Here is a 15,685-nt window from a genome sequence, read left to right as displayed (position 1 = left end):
TGAATTCTTCACTAACATGCACATTAAGATTGTATGTTTCAAGTTTAATGTTTGTGTCTCCGTTATTTCATGGTGAAGAGTTCCTGATTGGCACTTCATTGACAAATGTAGGTACTCGTTGTTCTTAAACAATTTAGCTCTTACTTTCAATATTTCATGGAAGTTCAAAGGCAACCTTGACTCCCATGCCAACGGTATGCAGAATTGTGTACGTGTATCGTAGAAAATTATTTAAGATATGAAGTTTTCATTTCTCATGGGATGTGTACAAGAATGCATGTGTTAGAATCTCCCCGTGTGGTGAAGATGAAAGTTAACACGCTTTTTGCTTCTTGTGAAAATAATGACTTGTTCATTTCAGCGTCAATACATATGTAAATGTGTACTTTATCTTGATTTCATTTGTGTTAATTAATCTGTAAGAAAATTTGCACTCGTTGAGGGACATGTTTAGAATATTGTCACGCGAGAGGGGGGGGGAGGAGAATTAAATTTAATCAAAAGGGGGGGGGGGTGTTCCTTCACACTACCCCTTCACCACAAGTCGATGTCCCCATCGACAGCATTCAGACATTAAGTTACTTCTGTATCGTACTCGTAGGCTATTCCTCATGGCAACTAATTCAACTGGCTTTTTTTCCGATCAGGTTTTTTTTTTTTTTTTTTCTCTCAACAGTCTGTCTATTCTCAACAAAACACAATCTAAGTTCAGAATATTTACACATCAAGGTCTACATATCTAACACATGACCTGTGAACATTCATACTGTGCATCTAATTCCTCTGAATCATTCACCGCAGTTTGCGTATTTCCTCTTCTTTTTAGATAAATTTACCGTTATCTCGAATTTTACATTTACCAGCTTCAACCTGGTCTCACTAGAACATTTAATATTTCTTCAGTATTAACTTTGCACACTAAGAAAACTCTTCGCAAACTACCAGAGTAACTCTTGTGCTGTTAGAATAATTCAACATAACAACACGTACCCTAACTCTTCTCTCGATATCTATGGTACCATTACCCCATTACCCCAAATGGCAATCAATATCATACAGTAGATAGACGTCATAGAACTAGGGTATAACATACACTGTAGGCACAATCTAGCTAAACCTATGTACAGTATAGCATGCTCTCGAATATTTGAATTATGTTATATATTTCGATAATTATAATTATCTCGTAAATCCAATTGACCAAATCACTCTTTCAAATTATTATATACATTTATCAATTATCATAGCTTATATGAAAATAACTTACTTACATAACTGGCAGAAGTATATTATGCGGTGCCTAGTCCTCGTTAGCCAATGCTGGCGCCTCAGGCCGACTATTCTCTCCGGTTCGTTTGAATCCTAAGTAGATCAATGTTGCCCCCCCCCCCCCCCCCGCCCACTTCTTTGTAGTAACTAGCAAGTACCGTTATCTTGGTTACGCGTCTGACGGTCTGAACCTTCGTTTCATTTTCCTGATCTTTACAATGATTTCATCTTCTCCGTCACTATCGCCTTAGTCAGGTACGATGAAATATGGCCACTTTCGTGTACGGCAAGTGCTACATGAGCTGGCACTGCTGGCAATGCTCGCTCTTTCCCACTCGCCATCCATCTGATCTAAACAATTCGAGCTCCACTTCTCTGCGATCCTTCGCCTCCGGATTCTTCTTGTTCTCGTCCCTTTTTGGTGTGATGTCAAGCGTAGTTGCTGTTGTGGATTTCTGTGTTTCTCTCATCGTCATGTCTGTATCTTTCTTCTTCTGTCGGGTTGTTACTGTGTCTCTCTTCTGCGTTTCTGCCAGTGTCTGCGTGGGTTTCGTCTGGTCTGATGTTACCGTGTTTTTCCTCTGTGTTTCTGTTGGTGTCTCCGTTGATTTCGTCTTCCGCGTTGTCTGCGAGGGCGTTGTGAATTTCTTCTGTCCCGTTGTCACTGTGTTTTTCTTCTGTGTTTCTGCTTATTGTCTCTGTTAATTTCTACTTCTGAGTTGTCTCCGTTGATTGCTTTTTCTGTGTTGTCTCGGTTGACTTTTTCTTTTGTGCCGTCCCCAAGGGTGTTGTGGATTTCTTCTGTTCTGTCGCTATATTTCTCTTCTTTGCTCCTGCTGTTGTCAACGTCCATAACGAAGAGAAGCTTCCCGAATGGTTGCTAAAATAGCAAGATACAGAAACACGTACACATTCACAATTCTTCACTGCAAAAAGTACGATGTTACATATGAAACACCGAGCTGATGTTAAATATGACACACCGAGCTGGTGTTAAATTTCCGGTGCTCATTTACCTCCGGGTTTCATTTAAAAATATAAAATTGTTTATTGAATAATTTTTTTATTTACTATATGCTTCTTGTTAATTTTGTACTTCAACAAGACGTTCAAGAATTTTCCGATAAAGTACTTGGTTTTTGAAAAAAAAGGTGTGAACACATTAACATCATAGTAACACCAGTTGGTGTGGTCTCATATTGAAGCTGGACGGGTGTTATTCCATTGACATTAACACCAGCAAATTAACACCATGCGGTGTCATTGTTGAATTAACACCAGCGCGGTGTCAAAAATATCACCAGCTACAGTTTTAAATTAACACAACGAAGTGCCAGGTGAACACTTTTCAAAACCATCACAACATATACTTTCTACACCTGTGGGTGTGGTCCTCTATTGACACTTGATCGTTGTTAGATTTAACTTCCATGGTGTTAAATCAAACACCGATGTTTTTGCAGGGTTTAAAAGAAGTAAGGCAACATAACAGGTGATGTAGGCCTACTTTTCAGTGTTTAGTAGCTGGTTTACATGAGTCGCTGGTTGAAATGGTTCTGTTGTCAAGTACATTTCGCTCTGTCACTAATATCAATTGCCGATCCGTGAATATCTACTTGTTTTCAAACTTCGGAGTGCTGAATAGCTCGTATATATTATGCATTAATTTGAATTTTGTTAATCAAAACATATTTATAAGTTACCTATGAAAAAGCTTACCATTTAATATGATTATTACGATTACCATGGTCTAATAATTACTGCAATACGACTTAACCAATTTATATCAGATGACGGAAAAGGTAAAAAAAAAACACAGAGGGAATGAAGAAGAGCTGAAAGAGTAAACGGAAAACTAGAGAAAGTGATCAAGGAGGTGCAAAAGAATATTACTCTTAAAGGAGCTTTATAAATCTTACTTTGCTCCACAGTTGACAAGTGTTAAAAGACAAAATACAACTACAGAAAGTCTATTATATCGTACCAGTGTAGGGCTGCAGTGTGCATCAATTTAGTGTTTATTTGTGCAACACAAGCAGAGAAAACGGGTTATACTCGCGTTAGGGTGGGATTTCACGGAGCACGCGAACGATATGCGAAGGACGCGAATGGCAAAATCCAGCATTCGCATTTTGGTCTGCAAAAGATCGCCAAACGAACGTGAGGGTTCGGAAGCGTCGTCAATTGTTCGCGAATGTCGTTTTTACTTCGGCGAGAATTTCAAAAAAGTTTGAAATTTTCTGCGAACCTTTTCCGCACACTTGGTCGTGATTTGCTCGTGAATTGTTCTCGAAAGTGTCTTTAAAGCCTCGTCATATGCGTAAGACCTTCGCAAGACACGCGTGATGTTCGCAAAATGTTCGTGATACCCCAAACAGACTCCGAAACTTTGGAGAATGTCTTGCGTATGTTACGCGAAATCTGCGAAGTTTTTGCGATCATTTTACGACGTAATCGCAAACTGTTCGCGTACCTTTTGAGACATTCTCGCGAACGTTTGGCGCACGTTTGGGGGATGTATGACCTATACGTTTTCTACAAATAAAAATCGTAGCATACACCTGAACATCAAACAATTATTAACAACTATAGTAACAAAAGAAATTAAAGACTAGCAAAGAGAAAGAAATGCTTGAAATACAAAAAAAAAATCGCAGAATACAGTTAAAATTAATCTAAAGTATGTAAAATTTCATTTGAAGTATGAAGATTATGTGTTGGAGGAACTGCAAAAAAAAAAAAAAAAAAAAGATCATATGCTTTACTAGTGGAGATACGTCCCAGGAAAAAAAAATGTAGGCAAGCACACAATAGAAAAATGAGAGAAAAAGAAAGGAGAAATTGAGGAAAGAAAAAAATTCAATTCAAGACAGCTTCCACCTCTCCTTGGGTACATTTTCTCCCATGATTATTGAACATTTTTCGTTGTTCGCATTTCCGTCGCGTGTTCTTCGTGTACGTAACATGCTGTACTTTAGCAATGATAAACACGACATTCGCACATACGTCGTGAAAACTTCGCACAAATTGCGCAAGAATAGTTTTCGGCTTCATTGTCGGAAAACATTTGGAGAAAAACTTTTCCGAATGTTGGATTTTGTCATTCGCGTCCTTCGCAAATCGTTCGCGTGCTCCGTGAAATCCCACCCAAATCTAGGTTGATAAGCAAGGCTGAGACGTGTTAGAACTCTCTGCTACATGTACGGTACTTGTTTACAAAAAAAGAGAAAAAGGCAGAAGAAAACGTAGACGAGAAAGAACAGGAAGGTAAAGGAAACGGAGGAATGATACACACAGATTGTAGAATACACATAACATTATAAGATGTATTTCACACTTTCCTTTTTTTTTTTAAGTTTGCCAAGTTTTGCTGTAAAGTAGGTCAAGATATAGGACAGAGCTCGCAGAGTACCCTAGATGAGACGCGCGTAAGTTAACTCGCGCTTACTGTTACGTCACAATAATGGGAGGGCGTACCATGAGCGCGTAATTGTCACCCCTAGTAATATCAATGTATCCTACAGTAGGCATTGTGCATGTGGGGTTTCGTTATTGTTCAGCCCAGTTATCCGAAGCGAATGTCGTGAGTCTCCTACAATAAGACATTTTGGAGAAATTATATTTTCGAAACCTTTCAAATAAAACATAGCCGACTTTCGCATATAATCTGAGCTAATATGGACAAGTCAGGGAAGAAACGAGGGAGCGCCAACAAGGCAAAGAAGGCCCCAAAGGAGAGCACACGCCTGCCACCCATCCAGATCAGGGGTTCGCGCATCGACTCTTCCCAAGGGCGCCCCACCAACGCCGGCATGACAAGTGCCGTGGAAGAGCTCCACGAATCCCTTTTACAGCTGGAGAGAAGTAAGCTACACAGTGATGATGAGTGAAAGTGGCGTCGGTGACGGATGGTGGTAATGATGAAGATGAGTTTTGGAATGGAGATGAAGATGATGAATGATGTGATCTGGTTGATGTGATTTTGGTTGAGAGGAAGTGCCTAATTAACTAACACACTAACCAACATTCTGTATGATACAGCATTATGTATTGATATATAAGGCACCTTGTTGGATGAGGTCAGATTTTAGGACTCATGGCTTAACCACACACGTGACAGTATCAGTCACGTCGAATTCTGTACATTGTTCAGGTCAAATCGGCAGAGCCCACTGTCGACAGGCGGCAATGTACTTTGGGCAGGACCTCATCCATCCTGGTTCCTTTGATGTATTAAAATGTTACTAATCCTTTATTTTCTAATTTCTATGATATTGGCAAGTTTCTCGCGGGCAAATTACCCACAAAATATTAGGCTTTTCGTGGTTACGGAAATCTTTGATACTTTTAACTATTGGATGGAATGTTGAAAACAGTATCAATTTACATTGTTTTTATTCCAGATGATTTAACTAGTGTATAGCAAATTTCGACGTAGAGACTTTACAAGCATCAAACTTTATTTTACTCATAAACTTAAGAAAACATACAGTACTCTCGTAGTCGTGAATATTGCAAACTTGTTGTAAAATGATCCCCTTACTGTTATAAAATCAGTTTACTGTACAACATTTTACGGATAGATAAAGAAGATAATTGGGATATGACATAATGGGATTGGGTAATGCATGCTGTTGGCGCTACGTTTCATTATAAATATAATAGTCTATACGGTGATGTATATAGTTATGAATAATTAACAATGATATGAAATTGTTTTATGAAGGGCTTTATATCGAGTCATGGTTCCCTGAAGGGCTCACCACATTAGAATCATGTCTGCTCATTACAGAAAATGAGATTACTCTATAACTTTTTTCTTTCTATCGAGTACCCGTATTTGGCTTGACCATCATTTCCGTAATCACGTCCATGGTGCGTTTCCACGTTTTGAGTATCATTTTGTAGACACAAACTAATCTTCAAAGCGCAGGATCGACACTGTCTTTTTTTTTTTCTTTACATGCCAGCAAATACGCTCGATTCTAACTGGGACATACGCTCGACAACCTTGTTTCTAAGTAGGTTCCATCATATTTCTTTGGCATTTATTCTCAGATTCCAACTTTCATAGATTGACCTTTATGTTCTACATGTTTCCAATATTCTATCATGCCTCCTAGCTGGATATCATGTATTATTTCATTATGTTATATTGAAGTATTTTTTCATCGAGAAATATGAAAATAAATTGAAATTCAAATTCAAATTACGATTACTTTCGGTTTCAGCGAGTACGCAATGAGCTTTCCTCCTATAATCAATACACTTTAGCACTTTACAGTATGCTTGTTATTGAGACTTCCATGACGTAGATATATGGACAAGACATGATAATAGACCCAAAACGACTATACACACATAGTTTGTGTAGTTCTCGAAGTTAGTATAATTATGCTTTCTGGCATAAGTTTGAACCTGTTAGCATTTGACTTTTATTTGGTTATTCATAATAACCATATTATATATCTTTTTACGAATACTTTTTTTTTTTTGGGGGGGGGGGGCTATTTATATGTGGCATCATGCATGACTTTAAGTAATGATAACCTATTCATTTTATCGTTTACACACTGTCCTATTTATCGTAAGTTTCTCATTGCCCCAAATCCACACACACAACAAACAACTTGACTCTACCTCGCTAGCAGAATACAAAATTAAACCTCGGGTCTAGCTAAACCATAGGTGAGTCTAAAATGGGTTTGAACCTTGGTCTACAGTAGAATACGGGACTCAGAGTCGACTTTTCATGAAGATACCGTGCCAGAAATCACGGAGGCAGAATCATGCGTGATTTTGTGCGCTTGCCTACCATTAGGCCTACATTCTGTGTTCTACCTCCTCTTTTGAGTATCTACAAGTGAAAGTTTGTATCTTTTTTATTGACAGTACCATTTTCAAGGTGAATTTAATGAAATAATGATGTAAAAGAGAATAATAGAAGTTTCATCTAAATTAGATACGAATTAACTAAGGTACGAAATTTTGAATTTTCCACTGCTTTTAGAAGAGTATATTATTTTAGAGTATCTCATCAAGGTAAACATAATAGTAGGGATCATCCCTCGAGACCGACACCCACGAGTTCGATATTGGGAAAAAAAAAGGCCCACGAGTCATACAACCCATAAGCTCGATACTAGGAAGTTAAAGATAAAGCAATTCGCCTTTGTTTGACTGTTTGACTGTAATGTTCTCTCTGACACTGACGGAAATGTAGTTATAATAGTAATTACAAATAATCATAAAATGAAAGTATACGTACTTAGTTTCGAATGTTGGTCCATCAACTCTGGAACAGTGTAATACAGGTGATCGCGGATGTTTCGTATAATGTCTTCCCACAGATTGATCGGACTTCCGATTGTTTCCTCCTGTGTGCTCTAAAGCCGCATGATGTCACATGCAGTAATATCTGTCCTCCTGCCGTTTAAAGAGAGAGCGAAAAAACTGATTCAACAATACTAGTAGGCCCTATGTCGCGTACCGCAAGTCGTCCTACTGAGCGTATTGCAAGATCCTGCGATAAAACGCCAGTGATAATGAATATCTCATCCAATACGTATATACATGGTGACGATTATAAATAAAGTAACATGTGAGAAGAGAAGTGGGAAAGGAATTATTACATTCTAGTACGCCTAAGCTCATCCGCCGTAAGATATGTCACATTGTATGTATATTACAGACAGGCAGAGGCTCCGAGAATACCACGAAACGGCTGCTGCTAGGACGGCAAAATCCACTGGCAAGACGGTTATACCATCAACCGTGGCACCACCAAGCACTCTGACAGGGTCGACCACATCCCCCAGGCCGATCCCAATCACCAGCAGGAGTGTTCACCTGCCGAGCCTGACCCCGGTATCTGAGGCACCTACACCCCCTTCTAACCGGGTGAGCGTCAGCCACACCACTGCCATGGCCAGTAACGTCTGCCTGCCACCTGTAGGCAAGAGGCCGTCGCCACCAAAGACGCCCAGGAGACCTGGCGCAGTGCGTGCCCGCTACCAGGCCCAGAAGAGAAGTGGTGAGATCAAGAGTCCCATGCCATCTAGGGTTAAACCGGAGATCATTAATCTTGAGCTCCCAACACCACTACCCATGCAGGTGCACCAACAGTCACAGTTTATGCCGCGACCGCCTTCCAACCCGAAGCCAGCTGTCCAAAACATCAGCAATGTCCGTCCGCGACGAAGTGCCGCAACGGTTGAGAGAGAGGCGCCGCATCAGAGCACTCGACCGAAGCTCCCGCGGCCCGGCGCGGCAGTCCGTCGACGTCCCTTTGCCGACCACATGGAGTCCTTCAGTGAGAACGCACTGCCTTATAAGATCATTAAGGAGGAAATCACGGGACGAGTCTGCTGCGTATCGACCAGGCAACTGGCCAACTACCGCGTGCGGCCCCGTTACGAGCCCGTGAACAGAGGCCTGGAGATCCTCCCAACTTCCAAGACCCCCGTCAATGACGTCTGTGAGTATCATCCTCGTATGTGATGCCATCTCATTCAGAGTCGAAAACTTAGTTGGTGTATATCTAGAAAGACATCTTGGATAATGCGTCTGTTATTTATATTATATTGAGATGACGTGGAAATTTCAGTCTTATAATAAAAAAATTGAATAAGATTCTGAATTAGTACGTGCCTGATCATTACAAATAACTAGCAGTCAAGACATTACTGATATTTGTACACATTTTCTGTGGTCATTTCTATTCAAATTTGTTACACATTGGTCTGTAATGTATTTAAGTATGGAAATTGTATACAACATCTTATTTTACATGCTAACTTAAATTTTAGAGGTAGGGTAAACATTTTTGTTGGTGCCTAAATCCTTTTAGTTTTATGTAGTATGTTATAGTTATTTTCTTCAATATTTGTAGCACTTTTGAATTTCGTGTGTTCATGTACACTTTAGTGAGTTCCCGCTCGTCTCGGCATTCCTCCACCAACAATGAGGGCGAAGTCGAATACGAAGACGACTTTGAAGCGGAAAATGAGAACAGCCGCCCGCAGACCAGTCGACCTGCTCCTGAGGAGGAGGAGGAGGAAGAGGAGATCGAGGAGGAAGTTGAGGAGGAGGCTGATACTGAGGGAGGTGAATACACGTTGATAAATGAACACATCAGCACGCCCAACACAGTGACGGTGGCATAATTTTTACTCTCCCTTTCACGCGATGCTATTAAGCACCGTGTTATTTATGCAGTCCTAAAACAGTTAAAAAAAAAGAAAACCAGCAAGGCTTCATTCTAGACAACATTGATAGACACAATCATCAGAATTGTGGAATAAGTTACCTATTCAGTTAAGGCAACTGTCATCTACAGAGACATTCAAATCCAAACTTAAAACGTATCTGTTCCTCTCACACTGAGGACTGTAATTGCTGTCATTAATGTTCGGAACAATATTGTATTTTTCATTTGGTATATGTTGTATTCTTTACTTGGTATGGGATTATTATGTTTGTTTTTGTTTGCCATTTTCTTCTTTGACATGTTTGAAGATGTATATGCATGTAAATATCTATCTTTTCATTTTTGAAGCGCCATGAGCACTGGAAGGTGGACCTCTGCGCTATACAAGTAGCCACTATATAAAACCCGTCCTCTACTAAGAATATGCCTCCAAAATAAGTCCGACTGTTTCATGCTGTGCAATTCGTTTCCACATCATCATCAAACAGCATCCAATGCCAGGAGGTCTATATTTCATAGTAGTTTGTTTTGAATGACTATAGAATAAGCAGATGCATCGTACGTAAAAAAAAAAATCACTCTAAATTTCCTCTACATGTACTATCTTAAGGGCAGTTCATAGTCGACCCTCTAAACTAAACGCGCAATGCTGATTCTCCGCAAGTGTCAATTAGTTTTTCTAGCTGAACTTGTGTACATGTTGCAAACAAAAACCCTAAATCTACCCGTTTCCGATTATTCTGACCAGATCAAGAGTACGCCTTCTCTGCCGAGGACAACATCGAGGAGTCCTCTTATGTCGAGGAGGAGTATGATGAGGAAGGGGAAGAGGAGATGAGCACCTCCGACCGTGGCGGCCTGCAATCCTCATACGAAGAGGACAACATCTCAGGCGAAGACGAGGTGGCGGAGGAGGAAGAGGAGGAGGAGGAGGTGGAAGAGGAGTGGGATTTGGAAGTAGAGGAGGAGGGAGAAGGCGAGGAGGAGGAGGAGGAGGAGGAATAGGGGAAGGTGGGGAGGAGGAGGAAGAGGAGGAGGGGAGGGGAATAGGGAGAGGGTAAGAAGGAGGAGGAGGATCGGAGGAGGAAGAAGAAGAACAGCTGAATTCTTCCGGTCACCACTGCCGGAACCACCCCGCTGGGAATACCGTGGTTGTTGCCGACGTCGAATCACCAGTACTAGCTCGGGATGATGGCGATGATGCAGCTGATACTCGACAAATCAATCCCATACAGGGAGACATCCACAATTTCTATTATGAATTTGATTGCTAGGCCATCAAATAACCCACTATTCTTAATCACGAGCATACTAAATTTATTCCCGAGTCATATTTCTATAAAGGTATCCCCTGTGGCTGAATCGTGACGATCACTATGATCGACTATATACACAATTAAAATCTGGTTTTCTTCGAAGATGTTTTAACATGGACTTCACCAGGATCTGTTAATGGGGAAATCACAGTTTCAAAGATGCTGGGGTTACATTAATATTCCATAATTGCATTCACACCAATTGAAGGGCTTTCAAAACAGGGTTTAAACAGAAGAATCTGAATAGGGATGTTATGTGCACCTGCTATCCAGTTTGTAAAATACAATGGGTTCCACAATTATGCACAATAGGAATACAAGGAATACAAGAGGCTTTAAATATGTGGTGAAGCTCTGTAAATAACTCTCATCATGGTTTAAAGTTTCATGGGCGGGTTTGGGGTGGGGTGGGGCTTGGGAACGGATCAGATATCGTCCACGAGGTTTCCACAGACCGGACACGTTATCTCCTTTATCGTTATCATTACAATCATAGATTTTAATACACCAATACTGATGACACGACATTTGCAGCGGGATTAGACTTCACTCGTGGAGGAATCAAGCAATTTAAACGCTGAGCTTTCGTGCCGAAAGGCTTCACGCATTCAGGAAGATACTTGTAAATGCAGTCACATTTACAAACGCTGCCATAAAGATAAAGTGCTTGAAAAAATGAAATCATCGGTTGGTGACACGACATTTGCTTCCGCCACAACTGCTCCAGTCTTACTTTTACCAAGGACTTGGGTTAAGGTTAGGGTTGTAATATGGTTTTAGGTTTAGTTTGATGTGAAGATTAGGAGAAGGGTTAGGGTTATGCATGTGGGTAGGATTTTTCGTTTGGCTTACCATGCAGATTTTTCACGGTATCAATATTGCCGCAGGAGCAAATGTCATGGAACCTCATTATTGTTATCATTGTCATCATTATAAACATTGCTTTTATTCTTATCTTAGTTTATCTTAGTATTGTTATTATTATTGCTATTATAATTGTTATCATTATTGCTATTATCGTTGTCATTATTATTGCTATTAACGATGTTACTTTAATTGCTATTTTCATTGTAATTATTATCATTATCATTGTCATTATCATGTCTTTAATCCTTATTCTAATTAATCGATTCTACGACATTTGCTCCAGCGACAATTATTGCTCCCATGAAATATCTGCACGCTGAGCCAAACACAAAGTCTACCCACTATCATAACCCTAACCCTAATCCTAATCGTCACACCAAACTAAACCTGAAACCCTATCACAACCCGAACCCGAACCCTACAGTCCTTGGTGAAAATAAGACCGGAACAACTGTGGCAGGAGCAAATGTCGTGTCGTCAGCTGATCATTTCATTTTTTTTTCGAGCACTTTATTTCTACAGCAGCGTTTGTAAATGTGGCGGCATAATGCAAGTATCTTCCTGAATGCATTAAGCCTTTCGGCACGAAAGCGCAGAGTTAAAATTATTCAATTCCTCCATGCAGCAAAGTTTAATCCTCCTGCTTTCGTGTATAAGTGTCCATAGCTTTGCATACTACGGCTCGCGGGGTCTCTGCCGCTTGCTGAACACCAAGCAGGTATTCTCTTTTTCCATCAAACTCGGCGCAGAGTCGTTCAGGGGGTATCTTGTACATTGCCAGAGATGCGCAGCGGAACATCTCGCACCCTCTCTGCATCGCCCTAGAATCCCATTGGGCTTATGCATCTTTTTATGCTTATTTCTGGACAGCTGCAATATGGCTATAAATGACGCCAAAAACAAACAAACAAACAAGCAAACAAACAAACATGTATGCATTTCCTTAGGCACTGGAATCATCAACCGATAGTATTACAATTCGATATATCTCCTGGGTTAAGAAATTTAAAGTAAAGTCCGCCCTGGTAAACAAGTTCATATCTTCCGAAGATTAGAGCGTATTCCACCACTGGATGTCCATTACATCTTACACCAAATAGTAATAAAAATCTGAAGTAATAAAAATATCCTCTTCATCTTTTACAGCAATAGACAGATCTGGCAAGTTTTTAATAACTGTTGAAATGCCCTGCATAATCTAAAGCTAATCTCATGAATACAGCTACTAGTCTTTGCTCTGGCCACAATCGTTTCGTCATTACTGTGACGTCGAGTTTTCCCACCACGCTCCCCTGTAACGATATGGGTGTAGCTGATAATGAAACTTAACAAAATAAACAAACATACAAACACCTGTTTTTCTCTGTCTTCAGATCATCCTGCTGAGAAACAATCACAACAAACAAATAAACAAAAAAAAACCGCGAACTCTGCCTCTACGGTCGATATAGCTGGAAATTAATGATGATGTTAATAATAATGATAATAATGATAATAATAACATTAATGATAATGATAATTTGTTAACTGGGGAGGGAAACATTTGGAAATAATATGACCGGGAATAAATTAAGTCTAACTTTATCGATCTCCGGAGGTGAAGCGACTACGATCTTGCTTCACCACCACCACCACCACCACCAGCACTTACTCTTTGTAATACATCCTAAAAATTCGATCATGAGTCTTCGCTGCATCATCGCCCTATCACGCCATCATCATCCCATTAATATGCCATGCGTACCAACTCTTATCCATGGTCGCAAATACTGGCTAAAATAGTCGATTCATTACTGGAAATACCTATCATTCTCGGCGTCGCCCACCAGACGATGTCGATCGCCATCTCGTCAACCATCCTTAAAATGGTGACAACAAACATCCAAGCGTCACACGAGTTGGGACCTGAAGTCAGCGTCACCTTCTTCTCCTCAGTCGAACGTTTCCCTCCTCCATAGCGAGACTCTTCCGCAGTGCTCACTTCATCATAACCTTCAACACAAAACAGCAACACCGCATCATTCTATCAAAATGCAACGTCACAGAGGAAGAACGCTTAGGCACCTCAGACTTGATGACGTCATGCAATGACTGGACTTTTGCACCCCCGAGCCATTAGAAATTTGGAAAATGGATATCATTGTGATCTTTCGTCTATTTTAGGATCAATTTCTTTTAGTGCAATTTTCTTCAGGTTAATTTTTCAATCTGAATGACCATTCTCTATGGTGAATATTATGTGCAATACTTAATATAACTTTATTTTGCATGATGCATCCCTATCATGATAGGGGATGTAAAAACAAAACAAAACACTAAAACAATTGTGCTATGAGAATATCTGTGATATCTTTAACTGAAATGAGGAAATTAATTAGGGTGTGAGAATACCAAATGATGTAATGTCAAAGACTATAAAAGCAAAGAAAAAAAATCTACAACAAAAACCAACAACAAAACAAGAAAACCTACAACTCCCGGATCGCAGGCCACCACAAAGGTGCCACGCAACAAACCAACTTCAAGTAATTTGATAAAGAGCTATAACTGCTCTCATATTTTATTAGGTCTACAAACTGATGAGAATTAAAGATGAAATATGCAATATAACTCTGAATATATACGTATTGAAAGTAAGTTTATATTGAGAAAATTCCTTAATCATGTGCACCTGGCAATAAAAAAAAACTGTTTAAAAATCGTATCAAGTGTGTGAAAAATCCTCTTTGCTTGAGTCAAAGTTTCAAATTGATAGCATCATGGCGGCCGTTTGATGAGTGTGAAAAAAACTACATTGTCAAATGTTTGGTTATCTCTGCTAAAATGCTTTCTGCATGTGAAATGTATAAAACAATTTCCACAGTATCATTAGTAGACATTCAACCAAAACGACAACTAAGAATTGTTGGTCTACACACACACACACACACATTCAAACAAACACATGTCTGAATAAATAGAAAGATGAATCATGTACAGTTCGACCTCGATTATCTGGCCTCCTTTCACAATAATGACAACTCGCGCACATAGACACGCATAAACTCTTCTATAGATCAGCAGGATGTAAAAAGAGAATGAAACCTAAATATCATTATGTGGATTAAGTGAATGCAGCAACATTAGTATGTAGTAATCCGTTAGTAATCCGTTTGAAAGCTATGATTTGTATTTGTGTGTGTGTGTGTGTGTGTGTGTGTGTGTGTGTGTGTGTTTAAGATTTGGTGCCGCCATTGCAGGATGAGAAGACCACAACATGTTGTACGTCAACGTATGGGCAACGATAATGAAAGAGCACAACGGACTCATCTCTTTTCAGAAAAGCAGAAACATAATGTCAGGGACAAGTCAAAAGAATGTATACTTTCAATAAAATCAAAGTTTGTGAAATTCTCTTTACATTTTCTTTAAATATCGTTTTTATGCAAGACGTCATGAACTGTAGTGGTCTTCTCACCCAGTGATGGCTGCACCGAAACTTTGAAAATCTACGTACTTTTTATACACATGTCCTATAACTTTTGAACGGATTGTCCGATTTTCGTCAAACTTCCACTGATGTGTTCTACTATATTGCTGTATTCACTCAGTGGACATGCATATTTCGCTTCGCTTCCATTTGAAATCACGTTTTATACAAAGGATCTTGAGCATTTGCTTTAAGCTATTTCCATGGGTACCTTGTAATTTGTAAACCTTCCTACACAGGCCTACTTGTATTCATACTCTTTATGCATATCAAATTCGCAGTGAGTGACATTGAAAAGTCGCCCCATCAGCCCATGCGATACGTGTACAACACGTGACAAGGTTATTCTTTTTCAACACGGAATGATTTATTCCCTAAAAATCACTGTCATAAATAATTCAGTGTGTACAAAATGCAGTTTGTTCACTGAACATCTCGGAACTATACATCGAAAGAATGTCACCAAAGGACCCGATTCATAGAATTTCAAGTAAGCCTACGTGTAAAACATGTCTCTTCATTATTACGTCATGGGACGTATCACAGCCATATCAC

General features: G+C 39.7%; 1 long non-coding RNA gene across 1 annotated transcript; it reads right to left on the bottom strand.

The window, feature by feature from the left end:
- Window positions 1–2,088: 2,088 nt before the first annotated feature.
- Window positions 2,089–13,587, bottom strand: LOC140242787 (uncharacterized). Its single transcript, XR_011902152.1, has 3 exons — window positions 13,465–13,587; window positions 7,538–7,695; window positions 2,089–2,149 (listed from the first exon to the last, which is right to left on the bottom strand). It is a non-coding gene; the product is annotated as an uncharacterized lncRNA (long non-coding RNA).
- Between the last annotated feature and the right edge of the window lie 2,098 nt (window positions 13,588–15,685).

The sequence above is a fragment of the Diadema setosum genome, chromosome 19 (assembly GCF_964275005.1).
Source record: "Diadema setosum chromosome 19, eeDiaSeto1, whole genome shotgun sequence".
NCBI lineage: Eukaryota > Metazoa > Echinodermata > Echinoidea > Diadematoida > Diadematidae > Diadema > Diadema setosum.
The sequence above is the reverse complement of the archived record's forward strand: the minus strand, read 5'-3'. Positions and strand labels throughout refer to the sequence as shown.